Source organism: Ammodytes marinus (assembly GCF_949987685.1).
Source record: "Ammodytes marinus genome assembly, chromosome: 14".
Classification (NCBI taxonomy): domain Eukaryota; kingdom Metazoa; phylum Chordata; class Actinopteri; order Uranoscopiformes; family Ammodytidae; genus Ammodytes; species Ammodytes marinus.
Genome location: NC_137218.1, coordinates 9,133,217 through 9,147,650, shown reverse-complemented (window position 1 = coordinate 9,147,650; position 14,434 = coordinate 9,133,217).

Genomic DNA, 14,434 nt, shown 5'->3' with positions numbered 1-14,434 from the left:
TACTTAAAGCACTTTGTTAATTTCGGACACTGCACTGCCACTACCTGTGTAGTAAGAAATCCAGGTATTTGGTTGTGGAGGAGCCAATAAATTTTCTTGGATAAATACTTTATCTGAATGAAAAGGCTAGTAATCAATAATGCATCATCACACATTTCAGACACTTCACAACTGTTGAATTTTCCCTGTGGCATTTTCAAAGCTGTCAAGGGTGACATACACTTTTAATATTGCCCCTTTTCTGAATAACTGAATGCCGATGGACTTACATGCAAATGTCTGGCCTTGCACTGCTCTCTGCTCCAGTGGATGTTTTCTGTTTTATTTTAACCTGTAGCCTCAAACACTACAAATACAAAAAGAATGTGTATGCCACTTTCCCACAATTGACATAATGCATGATGTCAGCTCGGCTTGTTTTAAAAAAAAAGAAAGTTATAACGCTTTGGCTGTAGATGAAAAACACTAATTGACATTGAAGGTATTTTTAAAAGGGTAAACGTAGAAAACAGATGACGCCCAGGTCTAAAAAGCCTGTTTATTATGAGCTGCATTAACGTATAAAATATTCACATTTCTAATTAGCTGAGGGTCAAAGAGGGAGTGCAATGTATTTAATATACAAAAGCCTGAAGGCAACAAAAACAGAAGATAAATGGAATCTGTCTTTGGGGGGCGTATGGGATCGCATTTTTAGCACTTTGTAATCATCAAATGACATTAGAGTCAATGAGAAAAAGGAAAAAATAGAAGGGAGAGAGAGCAGAGATAGTAAAAAAAGAGTGAGCATGGCATTGATTATTACAGCCGGAATAACTGTAGCACTAGCCATCAACAACTCCACCAATTGGCCGTTTGCTAACAGTGTCTGTTTTACCACTCGAAATTGAGTCATTTTTTAAACAATGATTCTTTGATTTCAGACTGATGTAGACAAAATCAGCTTGTCATTTCATGCTGATGAGTTTCGACAGCATTTTACCAGCTGTTACAAGTCGGCTGGTCAATGTAAGGTATGATTCTGTAAGTCTAACACCAACTTGTTGGTTGTAAACTCCATCTTCGGCTGACTTGTATGTCTCCAACTTAAATATTAATTTAATTTTCATTTCATTTAACTTTTATTTATCCTCGAGAGACCAATTGAGGGGTGATAAATTAAATTAATGGCGATATACATTATATTGTGCCAACTAAATGTGGTTTAATAAAACTAGATTATACTATAACTGACCTGATCAAATAATTCAACCCATACACAAATTCATTCATGTTTAATTTAGTCATAGTTTTGATAATAGTGGGCACTGGGCAGATGATGGTTCTTAAACGTTACCAATCACGGGCGGTCTTCAATTCAAGTTGGACCTCTAATTGCAATCACTGCAGCTCACACAGTGGGAACGCAATCAAGTAATCCACCCAGAAATAATTTTTTAAAGATAAAAATGTACAACTTGAGTGAAAACGTTGCATACAGACAAGAAAAATGTATATGTAAAAGGTTGCAATATGTGAAATGTGGAACAGACATTCCTGTCCCCCGCACAGTATCACATATTATCACTCTGATGAACCCTGTGATCCCCTGACTCGAAATCTAGCGCCATCATCAAAGTTTCAAGAGCAATCTCGTAAGAGTCCTGTTCATCTACTACTGGTGGGAAAAGATATATGGAAATGTATGGGAAATCACAGGAAAACAGGTCAAAGGTTTAAGAAAGTGTCTGTTAACATCTTTGCTCCAGCCACCTTAATATAAAATAGCACTGACTCTTTTTTCATGTCAACTATTGCTTCTTAGCTATTCACTTGCCAAAGTTGGCTTTTGAAGTAAAGGAAAATATGCAAATGTCTTATCCAATACATATGACATTATTCTATTAAAAGAGATATAACAAGGACAAATTGGCAGCAATGGACTGAAAAGCTGTCAAACTTCACACACACACACTTATTTTCCTCAAGACCACTAACTTCTAATATCTATTTTTCCTCCCATCAGATGAAAAGGAAATCTTGGCAGGGGGAATGATTACATTTCAATAATCCCAACTAAATATCAGATAGAGCAGCGAGCATTTGACTTAAATGCCACATCTAACGCTGGCCAGTGACTCTGGGGATTAAAGCGCTTTTTATCAAATATAAATAATAATACGATGCCATTAGGCCGCATGTATGATTTAGATGGATGTGCCTATTAAACAGTAGCTTAATGGAGTGTCTTTCTCCATTCTCCAAAAGGTTCAGCAATAAAGTAAAATGACGATCCATTTATTTTATTTTATTACGGTAAATTATTAATTCAATTTCATACGCTCTTTCTGAGGCGAGAATCAAATGAGCTTTCAGTAGATCATTAGGACAAGTAGAGTCAGTTTTGAGTCTGGGTCAGATTCCTCCTAAGGGAATATCCCGTTTGAATAGTGCTCGTTGGGTTATTTATTAGGATTGTTGACTTGTTTACATCAGGCTTCCCGATGACTCATTTGTGTTTCTGCAGCTGTCAAAAGCTCTGTTGAACACATTTTAACTTTCTGTCAATATAACTGACTGTTTTCTTATTTCTATCATTCGATGTGTTTACGTTTGTCCTTATGTGTTTAAACTTGTTGACCAGTGATTGTAATAATACTTCCTGTTAGAGGTCAGTGGGCAGTGTAACCCGCTGCAGCACAGTCTGGTTTGTATTCCTGTCTATGGTGGTGCTGCTTCGCTGAGTGTGACGGCTCAAAAGTGAAAGTTATGTTATGCCATGTACAGCCTAATATATGACATTGTGTTTGCAACACTAATGCTAATGCAGACGTGCTTGCGGTCTCATCATTTCTGCACATGCTCAGTCTCTATAGCCCCTTTTACACAGCCAGTGAAAGCCGGGAATATGCCGGAATTTCGGCCCTCCGCCCTGCTGTATAAATGCGACCATTGCGGAACGAGGGAAGAAAGGTGCGAGAGATTGTTCCGGGAATTTTACTACCTCGGGGGGTAGTAAGATTGCCGACACAATCAGTTCCCGCCTCTCTGTATAAATGCGGCCAGCTTGTTGTTGCGGAACAGGGGGGCGTTTGACGTTCCATAGCCTACGTTCTAAACATGCGACCATGTTAGCAGTTGAAGGACGCGTGTTTAACATTAATCACGGCGGCCTGATGTCCCGTAAAAATCACCAAATAAAAGGAACGGTGTATAATCTAGCTGGTTTTAAGGTCCGCTGCTCAATCCAAACCCCCGCGCTTAATTTTGCAGAGTTTATGAGTCTATTTCTGCCCAGGGGAAGTTGTACAATGGGAAAGCTAGGCTAGGCTAAGCTAGGCTGCGACCGGATCGCCGCCGCTATTATTATCCTAAGTCTGAGCGTATATCCACACTTTATTTCTGCCTACAGTAACGTGACTTCACACACTGTGTGTATGTGTATGTCTGATTGGCAGATCTCTGCCCTCACAAAGTGACTCGCTCACAGCCAACCTGTCACACAAACACACACACACACACACACACACACACACACACACACACACACAGAGGTGAAGCGGATTAATTTTGTCAGTTTGGTTAACAGTCCCAGTGATGTTGGACTCAGCGCGTAGCGAGATCAACCGGCACATCGTGGGGACAGTAAAATACGGCCCTCTTAGTGCAAGCTCCAGCACTTCTGCTCTCAATTCACCGGCCAGTGTTGTTGTTGTAAAGCAGCTGACCGGCGCGGCGCTAAATGTTTACGTCACACCTGACGCTGTTTACAAGCACCTCTTTCATTCCGGAACGCTGTGTAAAAGGGGCTACTGATGCGCCAGCAGGCCGGCGTTGCTTGGTTCTGTGTAAATAACACAGAAGCAAGCAAAGCCGGCATATTGGAGTGATGTTGTTCCGTCAATATGCCGCAATCTCTGTGTAAAAGGGGCTTATGACCGCCCTCCATTTAAGCATGTTTAATTACCACATGCACCACCTAGCAGGAAACCAAAAATCAAGTCTAATTTGGACACAAAAGGAAACATGAAACAGGTCTGTAACTTGATCCAGTGCTATGACACGGGGCGGCTCATTTCACAGGCATGGATTAAGACTAATCCTTCGACCCAAGCATTGCTCTAAACACAGATCTCGACTGAATCAAAAGCTATGCTTAATCCACATGTGTCATCAAACATATGTTTCACATACAGAGATTTACAATTTGTACAAATACTTAATTCACTTTTAAATGAATTTTTTAAAGATTATACCACTTCTGTGGCAGGTCAGGTCCACGTATGAGGTCCACTGGACACATTAAAGTCTTAATTTTCCACTCAGCACAAATCAGTAATCCGTAATGTTCAGGATATGAAGTTCAAACTGAACATAAGAAATATAGTTGTTCATATTCCTGTATACATGCTGAATCCACATTTTTGGATCAAATTTCTTACCTTGAACGTTGAGGATGAATTAATTTGGTTTCTGGATGCCTGACCTCTGGATTTTCCCTCCGATCACTGCAACAATACATTTTAAAGTCATATTAACCATACATTTCACACATTTTTTTTTGCTTACTATTATATAAATTGAGTTGGACAAAGGAAGATCAAAAACGTGTAAAACAAAAGCATTCTTGAAACAAAGGTTAAGGCTTTTTTCAGGTTTCTGAAAGCAGAACATAACTAAAGTATTATCATAAACTACTAGTGCGCATCAAAATGGACTCAAAGCTAGAAGGCAACAAAAAAAAACACACCACAATAAATCCAGAACGGGCAACAGACACAGACTGTGAAAGAATGTGGACATACAGCACTAAGAACAGTACATTAGCTCCAGCATTCTTTAGTGAAGGTAACCACCATCTTCCCAGCAATGTGAACTTCAATGCGGAAGGGTTTTCCTAAATACATTCAAATAAAATGAGTGCTTTGCTCAAGAGCAGGGTGGTTAATTGCATCTGTCAGGGACGTAAGACTGAGGGGAAGTTGAGAGCTTGAAGTCGGACTAACACTGAAGCAAATAGGCGTATTCCAGCTGATGAAAGGGAATGCTTTAATGCCTGATAATGCTAACTCTCTGTAATGGAGCCCTTATGGCAACCCTCCATAAGAGGATGATCTCAAATGAGTTGTAGGGGTTAACTCTTCTGGAACCAAATGTGAATTGGCAACTTAACATGAGGTGCCTGTGTATGTGCATAAGAGAGAGACAGATTGAAACGAAGAGAAGGCTAGTTGTATAAAAGTATAAAATCATGTAGCCAAACATGCCTGTGTGTTTGTATCTGCATGTGTGTCCATGTTTGAGTGTCCGTCTTTGCTTCGTCAGTGCATATGTCTAGCATTTAGGGATGAAATTTACCAACAAACAAAATATAGAAAATCTGTGTCGTGGATTTATGTAATGTGTGTGTGTGTGTGTGTGTGTGTGTGTGTGTGTGTGTGTGTGTGTGTGTGTGTGTGTGTGTGTGTGTGTGTATATACACACATACTGTACATACATACATACATACATACATACATACATACATACATACATACACACACACACACAAAACAATTAATATCTGATCTTGTGCACCGCAGCACATTTGTTCATCAATATAACTCCTTCACACACAAAGACACAGTCACAGTCTGAACAAAAAAAGATATAAAAGACTGAGTGCAGATCACAATTATTAGATTTTTTTTTCTTTTCAGGCAAGCTTGTAGCCTCAATATCCTAATTGTCATTGATTTTGAAATAGATACGCTCTTTAACAAATGGCAGATTAGTTCTTAGGGATTTATGAAGCTGAAGATGCAAATGTCAACTCAATCGCTCCTTGTTACCACTCCAGCTCAAGTTGAAAACGAGGTAAGAAGCCTCCCAGCGGGTTATCAAAGGACGGCCTAGAGAAATAAAATAGAACAACTGTAAATGTGTCGCCTCATTAAAGCAAGGCAGTAATAATAACTTCAAATTTTGGCCTCGCCTAGCAACATGTTTGGTCTTAATCAGCGAGAGTCACCACGGTTTGTGATTGTCGGGGGATTATGCGTTGGTTATGTGCAATTACTTAGTTGGCATTCAATAAGGCAGTGAAGCAATAAACTGCCTTTGTGTTAATCCAAGATGTTTTCTCATAAATATTAGATCAAGGATGGGAGGGTTTCATATTGGGAAGATGTAATATTTTCATTTGAGATTCATCACAAAGTTTATAAAGCTCATGAGAGGAGGCTGTGTGGCTCAGTTTCTGTGTAGGTGTTGCACGGATGCTCACAATGTCATACTATTGCACTTGCTGGTCATGCAGATATTCACTGATTTTGATTAAAAAAAGTGATTTTTTCCCACTAAGGCTAGCCCATCGAATGCTAGTTTGTTAGGTTAGTACTCAAAGCGCAATTCAGTATTCGGAATATTGCAAAAGTAGCTTATACTGCAATACACTTTGTCAGTAAATAATATTTAGATATAAGTTATACAACAGTTGTAAAACATACAAATTAAACGCTCATTTAAAATTAATTATCAAATTATATGAACTTTGACCTAGTTTGCCTCTGACCTTTCAAAGTGCAACCGGTCATACACCAGCAGTAGGCTAAGTGACGATGTCAGAGCGAGGCAAACTAAAATGAGAACTAAGCACAGCAGGGAAAGAGAGATGGAGGAAGAATAAATTATGTGTTTTAGTATTTGAATACTCGCTCGGAGTGCTTTTGAGTGCTTTTTTTATCATTTTCATTTTGTACATAAAAACGTAATATTAACCATGAAAGACTGAGAAAGACAAATTCATCGATGTAGGATCCAAAAGGTTTTAGTTTCAGTTAGAAATGAGGAGAGAGGAAGAATAGGACAGGTAAAGGAGGAGAAAGGAGGAAGACAGAGGGAGAAAAAATACACTGGAAAGAGCGCTCTCTCCGGGACTAGTTTGTGATTTATCCTTTTCCCTCCGATTTCCCCCAACCAAACACATCACACTCTGAAGATCATCATCATATAATTGGTTTTAAATCAAGAGGAAGAGTCTGCTGGCCAGCGGGGGACGGGATCAATCATGGAAATCAATGACAAAACACTGAGATAATGCTTCCCATATCACATCTTTAGGAGGGGAGGGGAAGGGGGGGGGCAGGAGCCGACACAGGACAACGGAGTGTGTTTTCTCTGTCACACGCCTTAATTGGTTTATGTGTGATTTACAGAAGTGGATATTTATTGCGTTCCCAGTCGCAGTATTATTCTATATATGAGCATTGAGCAATAAGGTACATTAAACATTTCTGTCATCATACGAGGCAGTGATGTTTCAAGATGCAATAAAAACAGAGTAAAAGTCAGAGTTCATACTGTATACAGTATTTACTGTCAGTGCTGCTGGTGTTGTGGTTACAGGGCCAACCACTACTGTCAACATGTATTCAGCTTTTGTTCCCAGTGAAGACATTGCCAAGGTCAGCATACATCTATAGAATTAAAATGAAAGTAAGTTTCACTGGGGGGGAGTAAATCATGTTCAATAGTGGTGAGGCTTTCTTGGATTTTCTGGATCACTTTTGTTACCATTCACATAACCAATGTAGCACAATTCTACTCCAGCATCACTAATTTTTTCCACAACTTCTTTGTTTATTTGAAATTGAAACAGACTTCCAATAGATGTTCTTTGATTATGTGTGGCAATAATAATACAGGTTTCCAACTACAAGCAGATTAAATGTCTTCATTGTGCCATCTAGTACAACGAGCATCAGAAAACTATTTCACAGAGTTAAAGTTACTCATGGTGACCTTTGGAAAGAGCACTCGGCAAAACATTTGGAAAGGGAAAAAGAAACCTTCCACCAGTGGCCAGTTGTGACATGAAGTGACATTAATTTTGTCCTTTAAATGGGTCAAAAACCAACTTAAGGTCTTAGATCACCAACTACAGAGAGAAAAAAAAACCTGTGAAGCATCCAGGTGTATAATTTCATCTGTCCTTGTTCTGTCAGTGGTCCCAGCTGAGGGTGCTACTGGTCAGCATGTCCTGTCCTAATTACTCTGCTAGCCGGGAGAACCACGAGCACAGATGCACCGGGACTCTTCGACTGCTGGAGAAAAAGCTCCCAGGTTGCCATCCGCACAGAAACACACTAAACACAAACATAGACGCTCAATACTGGCAAACATTTAGTTACCTGAGCTGAGGTGTTGTCTTATCCAGGTAAGCACGCACATAAAACAGCTCAAAGTCCATGTTCAGGCGTATAAATATGTATCTATTCTGCGCACACACACACACACACAAACACGACACACACACACGGGCAACGAGGCCCATATGTAGTGGGACCGTGTATCCTTCCAGGTCATTAGCCCCTGACTGTCAGGGCGAGCTGAGGAGGCTGAGGTGACATGTCGTCTCCAGCTCTGCCAGATGTGCTGCCGACACTGCACACAGACATAAACACTTTTCACACCTAAAGTGTATACCGAGGCCAGCTCAGACAGGTGCTGTAAAATAAATCATCTCTTTTACTATAGTGTGTTTAGAAAAAGGGGCTCAGATAGATGTAGTTAACACTACATGAAAGAAGATAATGGAAAGTATTTCTGTCAAATGTACATTAGAGTGGTGATAATGGGTACAAAAGAAAACACATTCTCTTTACTTTCTGTTGAACAGCCTGTAGAAAAAAGGTCTTTGCCGCTCATCATAGCGGCACTCAGCATGTGTTAGACATAAACAATAAATGACCTGAAGTTCATTGATGGATTCAATTGATTCATTGAGTTGTATAGATGTGTATCACTGTTGTTTAAGCTAGTCTCCATTTTTCTTCTCCGCAGCTCTCTGCATTTTGCAGAATTGTCAGTGTGAATTTAGCTCTGAGAGTCAACACGGTGTCAGTGTATGTTCTATGTTAACACCCTTCCGGGCTTTTTGATAGTTTTTCAACAGCTGAACCTCAGAGCCTTTCTCAGTTCCACAAGAGGACAAACAACACTCTGATCAACACTTGTCATCTCCAAACAATAGCTAGTCAGGAAAGAATACTGTTAATTGAAAATGAACACCTGCTATACGACGTTGGATAATTAGCTGTGTTGTGTTGACTTGGCCAGGCAAGGCATATTGAAAATCAGTCAGGATTCTGAATTGTGGCTGTAAATAATCGGAAAAGCCATTTAAGCAGCACACTTGTTATTGTTTTCCACGGATAAACAAATGTGCTACTGCTGGCTCCTTTCAAGAAAGACCAGTCCTCTAAATATGACTAAGCGGGCTGACCAAATATTGATCACAAAACTAAATATTTAACTAGATTTTAACTTCAGTCATCAATTGCAATTTGGGTGTTAGAAGTTGATTGAATTTGCCATGTGTATGCAGCTCCCTCTTACTAAAGGATTATTTCAAAATCAGTGCTCAGGTGACATAAGTGTTTGCGATGCCTTTGATGAGACCTTTTGTGTTGATGGCATGGACAGATTTAATTAAATGTGTTATAGGAAGCAAAAGGTGCTGCGAACAGATACTGTGAAAGTGACAGAGTAGGATGATAAAACCTCTATAAACCTGTTGTATGTGTGTATTCATGAATAAGTATATTTTAATTATTTTAAATTTTGTACCGGCCCAGGTTTTGGCATTGTTTTTTAATGTCCTGTGAAAGAGTGTCTGCTATCACGGCTTAAAGATGAGGGCTTTGTTCTCAAGTAGTGTCGGGGACTGACAACCTTTTTTTTTCTCCTTCCCTCATTTTACACCATTGAATGATCCAATTATAAGAGAACACTTCATGTTGTCAAAGTGCCAGTCGCGGTGGGAAAGTCTCGACAGCTCGAGCACGCAGTTCTTGTTTGCAGTAGCAGTGACAAACAAGTTCCGTAATTACCAAAAACTCACAGTAAAGTTAGTCAAACCTGCAATGTTTTTTTTCTTGTAGGCACCGAGGCACATTTTTTAAAAACAAAGTGTGTGCCCAAAAAGTTGGCTTATTCTTGGTGCAGGAAAGCGCAGGAAATCAGAGGAAGCTGCACAGGGGAAAAGAGAGCTATTGGTAGAAGGAAATTTGGCAAAGTTTTAGTCTGGGCTCCATGTTGCTGCCTCTGCTCTGGAGCTCAGTTGGCTGATGTGAAGGGAAGGACAGCCAAATCCCCTAACCCAGAACAAATACATCCAAGCTAACTGCACTACGCTGCAAAAAAGTCTCAATGTAAAGCACTAACTTTAGCTTGAAAACGGGCTTACAGCTGGAGGAAACGTTAAAACTTTAAAAACTGCTTCTGAACAATGAATTGGGTAAAAAAAAGAAAAACACTTTTTAAGTATTAGAAATGGTCTATTATTAAATTAGAAATGTGAGAAAAAAAATCTTCAAACCAAATCTTAACAAAATTATCTTCCGAAACTACCTTTAATATCCAATGCTATTTTTTTATCTGATACATTTGATATAGTTCCAGTTCCTGAAGAGAAAAGGCTGCTTTTAAATACTTTCCAACTTTTGTTATGTCTTTTCAGTTCTGTTGCTATTTTAGGAGGTTGTATTTACAACACAATTTCATCTCTCAAGGGAAGTTTCCAATTACTGTAGTATGTCAAACATGTTTATAGTTAAAGCCTGTTTGAAGAGAACAGATGGGATTGTTCATTGGCAGGGTAGAGGCACATTTATGGATTGTCTCTGTAACACTTTTAGTTTTGTACCATTTGAGGCAGATCAGTACATCTCATGGAAAAGCAACACAAACACATTGAACATTTCTCATGTGATAGATACAGTTTATCCAAAAAGATAACAAATGCAAAAGTGGCTACTGTTTAATTTACTTTGACTTCCTTGTACAAACTAAGTTGTACTTGATTTCACCACACCTCAAGTCTGCAGGTTTTGAATAAGCCGAACAATGTGAAATAAAGTGTTTCGCAGTCATTGTAAAGTCTTATGTAGCCTTATTCCTAATTAGCTGCATGTAACACAGTGCAATATTAGCATAGGCATGTTAAAAATCCTCCAATCCAGAGACTGCAATTATAAAAACTTCCGCCAAAATAGGTGTAAAGACGGAAGCAGCACAGAGGGTGTAAAAGAGCAACACTGTCAGTATTTTTGCTGTAACAGCCCCTCTATGAAAAAAGTGAACTCACACTGGAAATGTACACACACACACACACACACACACACACACACACACACACGAACAAGTCAAGAGGCTGTTTTTCACAATAGTAAAAGACACACACAACCGTCTGCAGAGACCTGCCTAGGGAACTGAGCAGCAGCCATGCACGTACACACACAGATGCTCAAACAGAGAAACGCTGACTTTATCCCCAACCACACCTCCCCAGTCTCGCAAACACACCCTCACAGGTGGCGCACACAAACCACTGAGGTGTGTGTCTTCCTCCGCAGTGTTCGTCAAGTCTAATTAAAGAGCGAGCTGCTCACCAGAAGGGCTGATGACACATAAGGGTGTTAATTAATATTCAGAAGAAAGGCTCGAGCCATGGCAGTGTTACAGGACCGGACAGGCTGCTGGATAATCATGAGGGGCAAGGAAAAAAAGAAAAGAGTGAGAGGGAAAGTGTAAAGAAAATGAACTATTTGAGGACATTTACCAAACAGAGGAAGGATCGGGCCAAGTGATTGGATTAAAAAGAGAAGGAACAAATGTATGTAGTTCATAACCCTAGCCTCCATTCGTTCCAGTGGTAACAAGGTGTTTCTAGGAGTTGATAAGGCTTAGGCCATCTGGAGCTGAGGTCAGGGTGTGTGTGTGTGTGCGTGACAAGTATAACAGTATAGGAAACTGTGCGGGCTGCACAATAAATTGAACAATTTTCATTTGTGTGCACATACGGTGTGTGTGTGTGTGTGTGTGTGTGTGTGTGTGTGTGTGTGTGTGTGTGTGTGTGTGTGTGTGTGTGTGTGTGTGTGTGTGTGTGTGTGTGTGTGTGTTTTGGAGGTACTGTGCTGCGGTTGCATATTAGGATGAAGGGGTGACCTATCATTTTATAGCCACCTACACTGAGCACATTATTCAAGGTAGTATTTACTTTACTTCCTTTAATGTAATTGCCAAAATAAATTAGCCGTATATAAACCTATTTTCTAGGAGACATCGTTTGTTATTAACATAATGTATAAACATTGTCATTGACAGTGAGAGTTTGATGCTCTGCAATCAAATACAACTGCTGTCTCGTCGCTTCAGAAAAGCTACATCATTAGCACAAATTATTTTATTTAACTTTTAATTATATTTGACTAACAATTAGTTTCATGACTAGAATAACCACAACACCAGTGGCATTCCCATTGGCCTCAACACACATTCAGCATGTTAGCGTTGTCATTGTGAACATTTTAGCATGCTGACCTTAGCATTTAGCTAAAAGAACCCCTGAGCCAAAGTACAGCATCACAAAGCTGCTAACACGGAAGTCTTGTTTTCACACTTTTTCCTCAGCTTTACTCGACCTGGCTACTTAACAGACAGTTCTTCTCTAGTGAAGTGCTGGCTTGTTGTCTCTCGTGGTGTTGTTGTCACAACAGATGAAAGGAAAAGCCCGACGAGATTAAAAGAATATTAAGCCACATTCTTGGCTTTGAGACTGAGTTCTCGGATGAAGTCTTGTAAAGTGGTGAAATATTACAAAGAAAGACTCTTGACTCAAGGTCTTCCCTCCATACACTTCTTATGCTTTATAGTATGCTGCAGTTCTATGCTCCAGTTTACTGCCAGTGTAAACAAAAGCACAGGGCAAATAATTAAAGTTTAAAAAAAAACATCTTAGAGGTCTGATGGGAACATACAAGCAGATGATATGTGTTGAACACAGCAGAGTGTTGTTCACATTCAGCCTCTGTCTACCCTCTGGCTATTTAACTGTGATGAGTCTAGAATGCAACGCTGGTTATTTAAAGCTGAATAGCTGTTTGATTAGTTTTGATTTGAAATATTTGTCTCGCCAGAAATTATGTAAACGGATACAGAAATACTATTAGAGAGAAAACTCTACCACAGCCTCAGACCTGCAAAGTATTGAAGAAAGGTTGCCTTTTGATTGAAAATCTACATTTAGTATCTTGGTAATGGATGCAAATGAAAACTCCCTTATTGATGTCTATGATGCCCTTAATACTGCACTCACGACTTGTATGGACATGGAATATGCACAATACACATACACACAAATGCTTCAAAGTTTCTCTTGAAAAACACACACACGGCAGCCCTGCCAGGAGGCTTCGCGTCGCTCCATCCTCCTGTATAGCTTTATTTGTTTTGTCATGAAAGCAAATTTTTGAAAACTGACACTTGCCGTAACAAGCATCTGTTATGGCCATCTGTGGGCTATGCAAATGAAGCCAATGAATATTCAGACAGGACTCAGTTTAGAGGCACGGGCCCTCAGGTTTGCTTACAGTTGGTGGAGAGGATTCCTGTGGACCAGCGCGATGAGGGGTTGGATGGGAATAAAAAAAAGGATTACAATCTACGTACCCCTGCACTCCACCTCCCCATACTTCCCTTCTTTTTCAGTTTAAGTGGACATATGCTAAATGAAAGCTCCGTTAATTTGGAACAATTTATGAGCTGACAGACGTGTGGGCTTCAATCCTCTGATATGCCTGTCCTGCATGCACAAATCTGTTTTCCTGTTGCCTCCCAATGTGGCCACCCATCTTCATCTCCCATTTATCTCTCCACTCTCTTACCCTGCATCCGTCTTGTTGTTTCTTCTCCTGCGTTCTGATGTTTCCCGTATTGTTATTTTCTTCTATCAATACTTTGTTTTCATCTGTTTTAATCACTTCCTCTTTCCGTTTGTCTTTCTCTTCCCCTCCCACTTCATTTCCATTTTTCCACATCTCTTCCTCTCTCCATTTTTCTCACTACAGCGAGGGCATTGTATGAATAATTCAAAAGCGTTGCAGGATGATAATGGGAAATTAGAGGTGAGACTGTGCGTAGCTTTTGCGTGTGTGTGTGTGTGTGTGTGTGTGTGTGTGTGTGTGTGTGTGTGTGTGTGTGTGTGTGTGTGTGTGTGTGTGTGTGTGTGTGTGTGTGTGTGCTGTGTCTAAGATTACTTGATTCATTCAAAGCCAGGAGGCAACTGTAAGAGGCTCTTTATCCATATAAATGATGTCAATAAAGTGACACTCCTGCTTATAGTTACCAAGTGAAGACGAGTGGCAGGCGATTTAGTCGTCTCAGAAAGATGGAGTAATGATTACCCGCTCAGTTGTTATGTCAACCTCATCACCAACTGCCATTAGGACTATCCGTCAAAGAGGGGAAGTTCAGGAAAAAAGGCTTTGCTTTCTTCTGGAGGCAGTCTAACCTGAGAGACCATCGCTTAGGGGTTCACAAGTTTTACTATATGATATGGATTCAGGACAGCTATGTTCATACTTACTGTACACTGCATACCATAAGGGGTTTGTTCATAATGTATTTGACCTAA